The sequence below is a fragment of the Rhinolophus ferrumequinum genome, chromosome 2, assembly GCF_004115265.2.
Source record: "Rhinolophus ferrumequinum isolate MPI-CBG mRhiFer1 chromosome 2, mRhiFer1_v1.p, whole genome shotgun sequence".
Taxonomy (NCBI): Eukaryota; Metazoa; Chordata; class Mammalia; order Chiroptera; family Rhinolophidae; genus Rhinolophus; species Rhinolophus ferrumequinum.
Genome location: NC_046285.1, coordinates 7,780,465 through 7,793,316, shown reverse-complemented (window position 1 = coordinate 7,793,316; position 12,852 = coordinate 7,780,465). Strand labels below are relative to the sequence as shown.

General features: G+C 38.7%; 1 protein-coding gene across 5 annotated transcripts in view; it reads right to left on the bottom strand.

Annotated features, from left to right (window-relative positions):
- The window catches only part of AGTR1 (angiotensin II receptor type 1), a 52,332-nt gene extending 40,219 nt beyond the window's left edge, over positions 1-12,113 (bottom strand). For 2 of the 5 annotated variants that reach the window (XM_033091109.1, XM_033091088.1), the window contains exons 1-2: positions 12,009-12,113; positions 10,847-10,912 (exon numbers count right to left, since the gene is read on the bottom strand). The gene's annotated coding sequence lies outside the window, so the exon portion shown is untranslated. Of the gene's footprint in view, positions 1-6,455; positions 6,475-6,624; positions 6,882-10,846; positions 10,913-12,008 lie in introns of those variants that run through there. The other 3 variants (XM_033091096.1, XM_033091079.1, XM_033091104.1) reach the window with 3 other exon arrangements.
- Between the last annotated feature and the right edge of the window lie 739 nt (positions 12,114-12,852).

The following is a 12,852-nucleotide window of genomic DNA, read 5'->3' as shown; positions in this document are numbered from 1 at the left end:
AGAGCTGGGTTAATGGCACATTCTTGCTCCAGGAGCATACCACAGAGATTTAGATGCTTGGAAAATGCATCTGAATTGGATAACAAGATGAGTTTGGGTCAAATAGCGAAAAAAAGAGTATATGTAATGATAAAATTATAAATGTATGAAAATTATAAATGAATGATAAAATTATAAATGCATTTACTAAAGTAAATGCAGTGAAAATTTTTTAAAATTATGTAGAAAAATATCTGGTGCATCTATTGAGTCACAGCCACAAGTATTTGGGCATAGTGAGACCAGCAGGCCTCAGAAGGGCCCTAAGAGGGTCACTGGCATTTTGTAACTTATTAGCACTAACAAACACTGCCTGCCATAAGCGGTGAACACTGCTTCCTCTCCATTTTGGCGTAACCAGTAACATACAAATTAGACAATATACTGTTAGCTCTGCCTGTATATCTAAAGTTCTAGATCCAAGCAGCTGGTGAAATTCTGTCTCCCAGGGATGTCCCTCTATTACTGAGAAAACCGTAGCTGCTCAGTCGGGATGACGCACCTCTCCTCTCAAATATGCTCACTAGGAACCAATACTCACCTCAATCTTTTGAACAACATCAACGAGCCCAGTCAAAACAACAGACATTTGGCCGGGTCCAACTGACAGCTGTCAGAGAATCTAGGCACCCTGGGAGAATGTGTTCGGAGCCTGAATTGTTCGTGGAGTCACTGGCTGAAAATAAGTTTCCACTTGCTTGCACACCGACAGGTTAGTAACTACATTCAACTACAGTTTTGTAAACCATTGCTTGTAGATAACTAAGTGTTTACATTAAAAGCTGAAAGACTGATATGCAATTTGAGTTGGAATGCTGAACAGTTTATGTATGTAGGAAATGACTTGCTCAATTCGAGATAACTTTATTTTTATACCGTCAAAACGCCAAAAGGTTAAAAACAGTAAATTTTAGTGAAGTTATAGGGAAACATAGAGATATCAAACCTTAAGTTTTAAATAATGGTCTGCCCATTTTAGTATTTCCCAACTAAACAAGGAATTTCTAGAATTCTTCATTATTGTACCTACAGGTAAGATCATAGGCAAATGTTATAACTAAAATGGAGTAGATCTTGTTTTTTTCTATGAGAGAAACAGAACTTGATTTCAAATTATAACTTTATATCAATTTCCAAGTAATGAGCTGGCCTTATAAAGCAGGCAGCCTGGTATAGAGCGGACCTGGCGGGGTGGCAGCTAAGAGCGCAGGATCAGAATTCCCACCTTTAAGTCTTGACTCCACCAATCACTCCATTTGGGTGAGCTACTTGTCTCGTGTCCCAAGCCACAAAGTGACGAGAAAGCAGTGGCTATTTCATAGAGATGTTGTGAGGATTAAATATGTTTAAAGACTGAACACTCAGTTTGGCACATTACGTGTGCTGTTAGTTTTATTTAAAATGTTCATTAACAAACAAGAAAAGAACCTTTGGGTGATCATTCTGGACAAGGCATGGGTTTCGTGCTTCTCTGACTTGAATGTGCTTTTGAATTACCTGGGGGTCTTGTTACCATGCAGACTCTTATTCAGTGGATCCAGGTGGGGTCTGAGAGTCTGCATTTTTAACAAGCCCCTAGGTTATGTCGTGGTGCTCATCTGTGGGCCTTGACACCTTAGATAATTGTGGACTCCTAACTTGTGATACAGTGGTTCTCAATAGAAGAAATGGGGAAGGGGCAAAAAGGAAAGTGCAGACAATATGTATGGATTTAAAATTCCCCCCAGGTGATTGTAATATGGTTGCCTTACTTGTTTCCTAACATGTTAAGAACCACTGACTTAATAGTTCAACCTTTTATTCTTTTGCATTTCTCTTTTTCTTACTCTCTCCTCTACTTGCCCCTTACCATTACAGTTTTATACTGAAAAAAAAAGGTATTAATACTTAATTCCCCAATTAGTAAGACTAAAGCATCAATTTTAAGTCATTGTATTACAACAGGGTAATACCGTGTTTCCCGAAAAATAAGACCTAGCTGGACAGTTAGCTCTAATGCATCTTTTGGAGCAAAAATTAATATAAGACCCTTATATTATATTATATTATATTATATTATATTATATTATATTATATTATTTTATACCTAGTCTTATTTTACCCGGTCTTATATTAATTTTTGCTCCAAAAGATGCATTAGAGCTGATTGTCTGGCTAGGTGTTATTTTTGGGGAAACAGGGTATACTTAAATGAGACCAGAAAAGGGTTTCTAATGTTTGTCTTCTAAAATATAAGGATCTGAAAATGTATTTAATATTTCCCATAGCTCAAGCAGAAAACAGACAAAGAAACAAACAACAAACAGGCAAGCGAGTGACTTGCGAAGCCTTTAATAATAGAATATACGGATGCATGGGATGTGGTCCATGTTTCAAGGGAGTTACAATTCCATGGGCAGGAAAAATTGTGGTGCTTATCATGGAAGTAGCCAGAATCAGACAATGTGACCACGTCAGACACTCCCCTGGTGGACAGGTGGACAGAAAGAGAGTTGTTTCTACGTGGCTTCCCATCGCAGTGGCACTGAGATGCTTAGAAAGACCCATATCTAAACCTGTACTTAGCTTGACCAACATCTCTCTAGGGCAAAGATCATTTCTCTACTTTGGTGTGTCCTCAGGGCTTAATATCACTCAGATCTATAGTACTCCTCCTGTAAGTATCTTCTACCATTATTAATATATTTCACAGGTATAATTCTTCATCTTCCAAAGTAGATAAGACGAGCTTTGATTAATATAAAATGGGAAATATCTAAAGAAAACTTAGAGAGCAAATTAGCAATCATACACTCTCTTTAAGAGTATGTATAATTCTGCAATATTCTTGGAAATTTACCAAAGTACTTAAATCCATTGATCTAAATAAGATTTTAACATCATTTGGTGAAGAACAAAGCAGCTTATATATGTATAAAATGAACAAAAAAAATCCCATAAAATTTGACTCAAGCTGAATGATTATTAATTCTATGATTTAAAATTGTAAGGATATCTAGAATTGGAACTTGGGATATGAAGGCACAATGAGACTATGAAACACAAAGCATGCCCATTTCTTACCCATTTTCAAAACTTGTAAATGTCACAAAATTAAACGGGAGACTAGCAACACAATTTAAAGTGTTCTTGGTTATAAGAAGGAAACTCTAACAGTAACTGGTAGACTCTAGACATTTATTTCTACTTAAGACATTTAGATGACGCACCCAGGTTACGAACCAAACAAACAAAACAAAAAACAACTCTTCTAAATTGAGCTATAAGAATAATGTAAAATAATGCAGTCATACAGTATTTACAGTATATAGTGAATTCTTTGTTTTGGAAGACAATTTTGGTTTTCATGTTCAAGGGAATTTTTTTTCCCCTGTGATCATCTGCTACGAAGGGAAAGAATCAAAATCAAATAGCAACCAGAGCTGAGAGCAAGATTCACTTGTCATTTCCATGACTGTTCTAAATATATACTTTGTTTTTTTATTTCCAATTGTCAATTTGTCATTAATTAACCACTAGCTAATGACACAACACATCTGGCAAATTCATAGTTCTTTTGGTTTTTTTTTTTTTTTTTGCTGAGATTGAAAACATATTTTAGAGCTTTAATAGGATAATGGAACTCACTTGTCAAATCAGTTCAATATTACCTTAAATGCCTGTAGATACTCTTTGATTTAAGATGGCTTTATATATTAAGCCATTAAAAAGTTGATTTTCTATAGAAAAAATTCATATCATAAATAAAATAAAAATTTAAAGTGAACTAAATTTACACTGGGAATGCAACAAAATTTACTTTTGCTTATGGGAGTTTTAGTATATTGTTTTAATAAACACCTACATGAAAAGAAACACGAACCATGAAATCCAACGTCGTTAGGCAATTTTGAAAGAGAAAGCATAGGACTTTATTGAAGAAAAATCATAGCACTTTTCAGTGGCAACAGGTTTAAAAACTGATTTGTCCAGCATTAGAGAACATGGAGAAAAGTGTTGCTCACCGGCCTTGGGCACTTTGTCATATTTTATTGCTCTGGTTTTGTATTTATTTATTGCCACAGCATGTCTTCAAGACAGCTTTTTCATCTTCACAACATTTGGATTTACTTCAAACTTCTAGATAAAATTCCTAATTTCCTAGCCTATTTGGGAGGCTGTCTGGCATCCGCCCATGCCTTTTGCCAGACTGAGCGGCAAAAGGACTAGGTAAACGAATGGGTGTGGAAAGGAAGACTCTTGAGCTTGGTCCTTGTAACAAATTTGAAAGCAAAATACAGCAACTCTCAGGCAACTGCTTCAAAATGACACTGTGACAGCACAGAAAAAACTACAGGAGACAAGCATCATGCATTTACGCTATGAGTTTCAAACTGCTTCTCAGCTAAGTGTTTTACCTGGCCTTTGGTAAGATCAAATATTCTTTCATTATTTTTCCTCTAGCATAAGGTAAATAATTAGTCATTTAGTCACAGTAATAACAACAACAGTATAGGCAGTAGCAAAAAAAAAAAAAAAAAAGGCAACCTCAAAATCATATACAATTCTTACCTCAAACTAAAAAAAACACCAGAACAAGAAACCTGAACAATCCACAATTCTGTTCTTTTCTGAACACTGAACCGGGGTTTGAGAGTAACAGGAAAGATTTCAGCTCAGATCTCGGGATATGGAGCATTGTCGTAGCAACGGTGACAGAAAGACACTTTCTAAATCTCAAAGATGAGTCTTCTTTGGCATCAGTGAAACCAGTGGAAGAAAACCAGTTTTCTTCTGAGTTGGATGATGGAGCAGCTGATTTAGTTTAAGGTCAAACCAGAAATCAAGGCCTCAAGATGGGCTCAAAAACCGATGAAGTCAGGAAACCACGGCAGAGAGAGTACACAATAGACTTGACACTAATAATCATGAAATTTTAGCAAATGTTGAGACCTAGCAACTTGGGGCCACTCCTGTGGCCTCAAGCCAAGTTATAGGAACTGCCAGTCATAATTTGGGGGATGGACAATTGGAGCCAGCCCTGGAAAACCTACTGATTTTCCAGAGCCGGTAATTTACCAGGAGAGTTATTTTTACAGTTCTGCAAATACCAAACATGGACTAAAAGAGCAATTATTTTAGACTTTTGTTTCCAAGCAATAACTAAGAAACAAAAGGAATCAAAGAATGTTATCATTGGAGGGACATTATGGACAGGGCCTTGAGGTTCAGAGTTGTGAAATAGCTCTCTGAATAGCATACAGCAGTTAAGTGGAGTTGCTGGTGCTTCCTGGCGCTTGGACTAAGGGGGGATTATCCACCAGGCCTTTAGAGGTAGGGAAACAAGGAGACAAGGGAAGCAGGCAGTTTCCTTTTTAGAGAAGATTTGTAAGGGGGCTGCAGCTTATGCGAAGGGGAATAAAGGCGTGGGGACCCAGGTCGCTCAGGGGGTAACTGCCAAGAGAAGCATGATGGGGATGAGGTCCCTTCAGGAGGAGGTACAGTTGCTCTACAGACTTATACCACAGAACAGCAGGGTGCCAGATTTCTTGCCTCCTCCACTGTTACTTTCTCTTCCCCAGATGACACTAGAAATGAATGTAGCCAAGTACCTAAAGTGATCCCAGGAGAGAGTGACCACCTAGACTTTCTCCAAAAGAGAGGGCTCCTGGGGGCCGCTAGTGGGTTTTGAGACTTAATGGGGCCATCAGCAAACCAAGATATGGTAAAGAAGTGCCAGATGGATTCAATAGTCAGGTCTGTGGCTGCCCACAGACACACGGGCAGGGAACGCGTTGGGTAAGACTTGCAGAGGTACCCTGGAGACCTTAGGAGGCAGACACTGCGGAGTGCTTGGGGTGGGCATTTAACAGAATTGGAGAATTGGGTGCTAGACAGAGGTGGAGTGGAGGGAAGGAGCCAGCAGGAGTTTTCCCTAAAATCCTGACTCCGTTACAAATCAGGCACTGGCCAAGGCTGTGGGGGTTAAGATGCGGAGATGCCCCGGATTTCTCCTTTCCTCAATTTGATGAATCAAAGGACATCTGGGAACACCTGAAGGTGGAGGAGTTTGCCCCAGGTCTTGGCGGCGTCCGGTGCCAGAGACTCAAGGGTATGGTTTGCGGGGAGGGAGATGAGCGGGGCAGTGGCATCGCCTGGAAAGCGGACGGGGAGTGTGGGGACCACTGTAACTTCGCCTTAAAAGTAGCACAACTTTGGAACGGACGTTAGTCAGAGTCCTACCCGCTTTCCATTCAGGTCGCGCGGTTAAAAGACAAGAGTTAGTTAGCTAAAAGCCTGGGAAAGAAAGTTCACTTGGTTTCATCCCATTTCTACAGATTTCTTGCTTGTACTTGAAAGAGTTTGGTAAAATCGTAATGAAATTTGGGAAGCACGTGGCAAACAAGCGCAGTACCCTCCCAACCCGGACGCTTCACCTGATTTTGGGAAGGAAGGCCAGCCCCGGGTGCTCGCTCTGGCCGTGGATTCCGGGAGGCTCCCAGCACAGCGCCCGCAGTGAGGACACCGTGACATGAAACTGACCACCCCGCCCCGCGGCCCCCAAGCTCCCAAGCCTGGCGAGCCCCCAAGTCCGCGTCCACTCACCCGCGCCCGCGGCGCTGCGCCCGCTTTGGGCAGCGAGCCGGCGGCGCTGGTGCGGGGCTTGGGCGCGCCGCCTCCGCGCCCGGGTCACTGGTGCTGCTCCCCACGATCGCCGCCGCGGGCCGGGGAAGGCTGCTAGCCCTGCGCCAATCCAGGAGCCCTGTCGTCCACTGCCTGGGGCACAGGCTGACAGATGCTGAGTAAGTCCGCGACCAGGCAGCTCCGAATTTATAGGCTGGGGCGTTGCTGCACCCTGGGTTCCAGGGGCAAGGCTCTGTTTTGCATTCCCTCCTCCTCCGCCCCGCCCCAGGAGACCCTCTCGGCCCAACCCTCTTCCTCTCCAGATGCTGACGGAAGCGGGATAACGCCAGTCATCTCCAGTGTCAGGTCTGCGTCCACCTGGCCCGGAACCCCACATGGGGAGGTGTCCAGAAATGGAAGCAAGCTGGGGGTCCACGAGCAGCGGGTCAAGCCGAGATTAATGTTTCTCTACTTTTTTTTTTTAACTTGGAGAACTTTTAAGGCTGAATTAGATGACTTCTTTCTCTTTCTTGTAACTCAGACTTTGACATTACATTGTGGATCACAGAGCCATCCCATAGGTTAATTTCAGGGTTACAGGGTGAAAGGGTAGAATTCTTTCTTCCTATTGGACATGCTATCAGAATTGCGTTTTTTAAATAGAAAAATGGAAAAAAAGTTTAAAAACAAAATATGACCAAATATTTAGGCAGAATTAATATAAATTCTTCATAGACTCTTTCAAAAACAAAATATAAATTCTTCATTAACACACCCCAACTCATATTATCAGGCCAATACCAAATACCCTGATACCAAAACCAGATAAGCTATCAGGAGAAAAGAAAACTCCAGGCAAATATTTCTTATGAATATAGATAAGAATCCTCAACAAAATATTAGCAAATCAAATCCAGTAACATATAAAAAGGATTATACACCATGACCAAGTGAGACTTATCTCAGAAATGCAAGATTACCAAAAATCAATTGATGTACCATTTCAATAAAACAAAGGACAAAACCACAGGATCATATTAATAAATTGAAAAAAAATTGACAAAATTCAACACCCTTTCATGATAAAAGCACTCAACAAACTAGGAATAGACAGGAATGTGCTCAAACTGTAGTCTGTGTATGAAAAACTTATTACCATCATGCTTAATGGTGAAAGACAATATTTCTACGTCTAAGTTCGGGAACAAAACAAAGATGTCAGCTCTCCATGAGTGTGGAGTGCAGAAATTAGTGGAGGGGTTTGAATAGAATTTGGTGGTTGAGGAATGACTGAGGTTTTTCAGGAGGGGCATGATGTGTAGTATGGATCAAAGTATCAGACGCTGGAAGAAGGGTAGCAGTGGATCAGACGAGACGCAACCAGAGCCTGCACTACATTAGGACTAGAAACAGTGCCAAGACAGAATGGAGAACCTACATGTAATATAACTGGGGTAGTGGGGGGAGATGCATTGAGCTGGCTATGATAGGCAGCTGATCAGGTTTATTTATTTAAAGACTATGCACAGATGATGGAGAGAGAGATGGCCTTGTAGAAAAGTCAAAAGTGGGTGACAACCAAATTCCAGAGTCTGTGGGTAAAATTAGGAAATGCTCCTGTGATTATTGTTTAGGATTCAGGAGAGCTTTATATTTTTAAATCTATTTAGTGCTATAACTCGTTAATCATAGTCATGTCTATACCAAATTCCAACTTGGTTTTAGAAATGATCATAATTTTTTAGGACTCGAAATTTCTTCGAGAGTCAGCTGTTTTTTTGTGAAACCTCTCAAGAGGGTGGGATTTGCTCCCAGGGATGTTATGTCATCAGAAACAAGCAGATGAGAAGGAAAAGTCTCCAAGAAATTCATGGCATTATTATTGTTGCGATGAGTAATGGTATGGTTTAAACACTTAACACTTAAGGTGAAACCCAGCTTTGCTGCTCCTTAGCCCCATGCACATACACAAGTTTACCAGCTCTGATAGGGATTTTTTAATATCTGGGATAATAATGTTCCCTAAAGTTTTGTCAGGGTTAATGGAAAGAGTGTATATAAAAACTTCCTATACTGTGCCTGGCACACGGTAAATGCTTTAATAAATGGCAGTCATTTTTAGTGAGTGAGAAGCTGGCAGTTTTGCATGTTGGTCAGGGATGTAATAGATTTTGATGCTTTAAAAAATATATAAACTTATTAATATATTTCTGATTAGTTTGTTTCTAGTATTTAAAAATTGAAATTTTGATGTAAATGAAGTCTACTGATACTGTGGACTGAGTAGGCTTTTTCCTTCCCTCTTTCCTCTCTTTATGTGCCATGTAAGGCAGGATGGAGTGAGCCGTCACCATGAAGCTGGAAGTGGGGACACAGAACCAAAGCAGGGCAGGCCATTGAAACGCCAGACGAGTGAAGGAGCAGGCCTCACTTCACCTGAGGCAGGGCTTGGCTACTGTCACGTCCTAGATCATCTGTGAATGATTCAACTCAGAATATCTGTCGGGAGTAAAAATTGAACAGGACAGGCGAAAGAAATGCAATGCCTCATGTGAAAAAAAAGTTTTCTCTTCCCAGTAATCAAAGTGTAATTTAAAACAAGGTGGAGGTTTCTACCTATAAAATTATCAATGATTAAAAACAAAGAATGATAACCACAGAATTCAATTTTTGTAAGGATATAGGAAAGACGATACTGTTGTAAATAGAAAAAAAAATGATACCATAAGACTGATGCATAGCCTCATCAGTCGGGAATTTATTTTAAATAATAATTATGGATATATGCAAAGATTTATGTACAGTGATGTTATTTACATTGTTATGCATAATAGCACTTAATTGGAAACAACCTTAATGATCCCCAAATAGAGGGTTGGTTAAATACATTATGATACATCTAGAATAGAACTTAGCCATTGAGAGTCACGTGGAAGTACATGTAATGATATGGATAATGTTCATGATATGCAAATTAGTGAAAATCAGCCTATGGAACACTATGTATATTGTTATTCAAATTATCTAAAACATACACACACATACACACTTGCAAACACATGGAAAAAAATTGGATGTATATTCACTAAAATGCATACAGTGGCTATTTCTGAATGTGGTAACTATGGGTATTTTTAAGTTATATTTTCTTTTTATGCTTGTCTATATTATCCAAATTTTATATAACAGTTACATCACTGTTAAGAAATTAGAATGAATAAAAAGGCCGGGAACTTAGCACAGGAACAGTTTGGAAAGCAAGGAAAATAAGGGGCAACTTCTGTGGATGGTTTTTGCTGACATTAAACTTGAAGCCCCGTTGCTTCCGCCCTGTGACTGGGCCTATAACTATGCTGTTTCTAAAAATAAAATGGAACGTGATTTTATGGGAAGAGATGCTAACGAGGAGCTGAGACCCTGAGTCCATTTTCCATTCTTTCAAGAAGCATCAGTGCAGCATGGCCAAGCTAGTTGACATCTAGATCTTTTCTGAAAATAAGGGTTTTCCAATATCCTGTTTACTAGTTGTGTGAACTTAGGCAAGTTATGTAACCTACTATGCTTTAGTTTACTCATCAGTAAAATGTGGGTACTAGGAGCACCTAATTCAATGTGAATGAGAATTAAATGAATTAATACATGTAAAGCAAATAGAACAATGCCTGGTCTGTAATTAGTGCTCGATAAATGTTAGCTTTTTATTATTATTATTGACACCAATAATTCTAAACATTATGTTGTCCAAATATTCAAATACAATCACTATTCTAAGAAATCCTAAAGGATCTATCTTACTTAATATACTTTACCAAAAGTGATATCCTGCTTTAGATGGTTTAACAGAAATATAAAGGGAGAGGTGACAGAGGACAAAGCAGCGTTGCCGAGCGTCCCCGGCCGGGCACGCAGACGGCCTCAGTAAGTACCACTGAGTGTTACCATGCTGTGTGCTGCAATGAGGGTTCGAGTCTCAGGTGGTTTAGTTCAATTGTCCCTACAGTAGTATACTGTCAGAAACTAATATGTAGCCTGAGTAAACAACTGCTTTACCCTTCTTATTTATTATCTTTTACAAATGTAACGTCTGTAAAAAAACCGAAGTTATAAACTTTATAGATCATTAATCAGACAATATTTCTACCATTTCTTATCACCTGCATTTATAAAGATGGAGAAAGAATATTTGTAACGTTCTGTAACTCACCACAGCATAAGGATATTATCCAATAAGCTGGTGAATGTGATAAAATTTCTAGAGGCTTGGAAGTATCTAAAAGAGGAAAAATATTATTCTAAGTTATATTTCGCTTTAATTATGAATAAAACATCTAAAAATATTTAAATGTTCATGAGGAAAGAGAAGAATAACAAGAATAAAGTTACTCTTAACTTTAGACATGAAGTCAGATATAATAAGTGAAGATGGATCAATTTAGGATTTAATTAATTTCACTTTCTAAAAAAAAAAAAAGCAGGATTACTATATTCACCAATAAAAATGTTGATAGATGATAGGACAGAATGAAAAAAAAACATACAAATAAAATTCCCAACAGGAGAGTTGTAATATATGAGCGTTTTAAATGTATGAACATTATTGTTAATAATCATTGAATAAAAACATCATACTCTGTACAAAGGAACTGAGTGATATCAATTTCTTTAATATTTAACTTTAAAAGAAGGAAGTTTTATATAATAAATGCTAAAAAAAAAAAAAAGTGGAGGTGCTGAGAAATAAAGTACCTAGAAAGAATCAGGTGGATGGCAAAGAGGATATCTTTTGACCCATATAAAGAATTCAATAGACTTTCAGATTAAAAATTCTAGAAAAATAGGTGACATTTGCAAATTTGTGTTTGAATTAACTGAGGAAAAATAAAGAGATTAGGCTGTCCCAATGTTAGTTAAATTCTCATTGTCTTCAGAATACAATCCCAATTTTTAAATTTTGATTCAATTTTGGTGAGTGGGCCCTTCTTTAGTGTCAGATAGTTTGTTTCCACAGTCATGCTAGCCGTCCTTGACTTACTACAGAGGTCATAATATCAGGCTGTCCCCTGGGCTGCTGCTTCTCTGACAGCCTGCACTGTGGACCACCCCTGCTGGCCCAGGGCACATCCTGTCCTGCTGAGTGAGCTGCCTGGTTTCCAGTCCCCCAGCAGGCTCTGCCCTAATCAGTGAAAGGCTTGTCTTTGGCAGAGGGGAGATGTTATAGCTTATTTGAGCTCCATTAGGTTAGAGACAACTCCTAAGGAATGAAGCTTCCTCCTGTCCATTTAGAATGTTTATCTTGACTGTCAGTCCAAATACTTTCTTACACATAAACAAATTATCTTTATAAAAGTAAAACTCGGTGGACTCACCTGCAGCCTCTGGATTACGAACAGCTGTCGTCTTGTCAGGATTTCGTCTGCATTAGTTTTCATGCTGGAGGCATTCACAAAGACAGCCTGGTTAATAGTCCATATTTGGCTGACTTGAAAATCACGTAATAACAAGGTTTGAGCAATTTTGTTGGGAGATGGAGTAAGAGTATTGAAGTAATACAATTGGCACTCATATACACCACTTGGGGTCTGGTGGTGGAGGGGTGGTTGGGCTGAAGGTATCTTCTGGGTAGCCAGTTTTTAAAATTAATTGCTCTCTTTTCTAGTATATCAACCAAAAGTTAATTTTATCTTTATCCTTATAGGATTATCTTGATTCATGACACTTTTTCACATGATTATTGGCATAATTTTAAATAGACACATTCAGGTTCTTTTGGCTGACTCTGCTTGTACTCACACTTTCTGTCTGGTTTGTATTCCATGATCTTTTCAGAGGAACACACGCTGCTAGTTGCTCATTAAATTGTTCTTGCCTAAGTACTTCCTGATCGATTCTATTATTATTTGTTCTTATGCTTTCTTAGTACTGATGTTAACTGGTAATTTCCTGCAACTCTCCTTTGGCACATCTTAAAGATTAGGATAGTTATTATTATAATTAGGTCCTTGAATCTTTCTGCATCCTATCCATCATTCTCTATTCTCTGCATTGTTTATGACTTGAAGATCTACAGGGTATAAATATATTATTCATATAAAACAAATATCTTATTGGGAGGATAATATTCTCAAATATTTCTTAGCAAAGAGATTTATATTTCACTAAAATATGCTTTGAACATATTAAAATAAGAAACAAAATTAGCAGATAAAAATC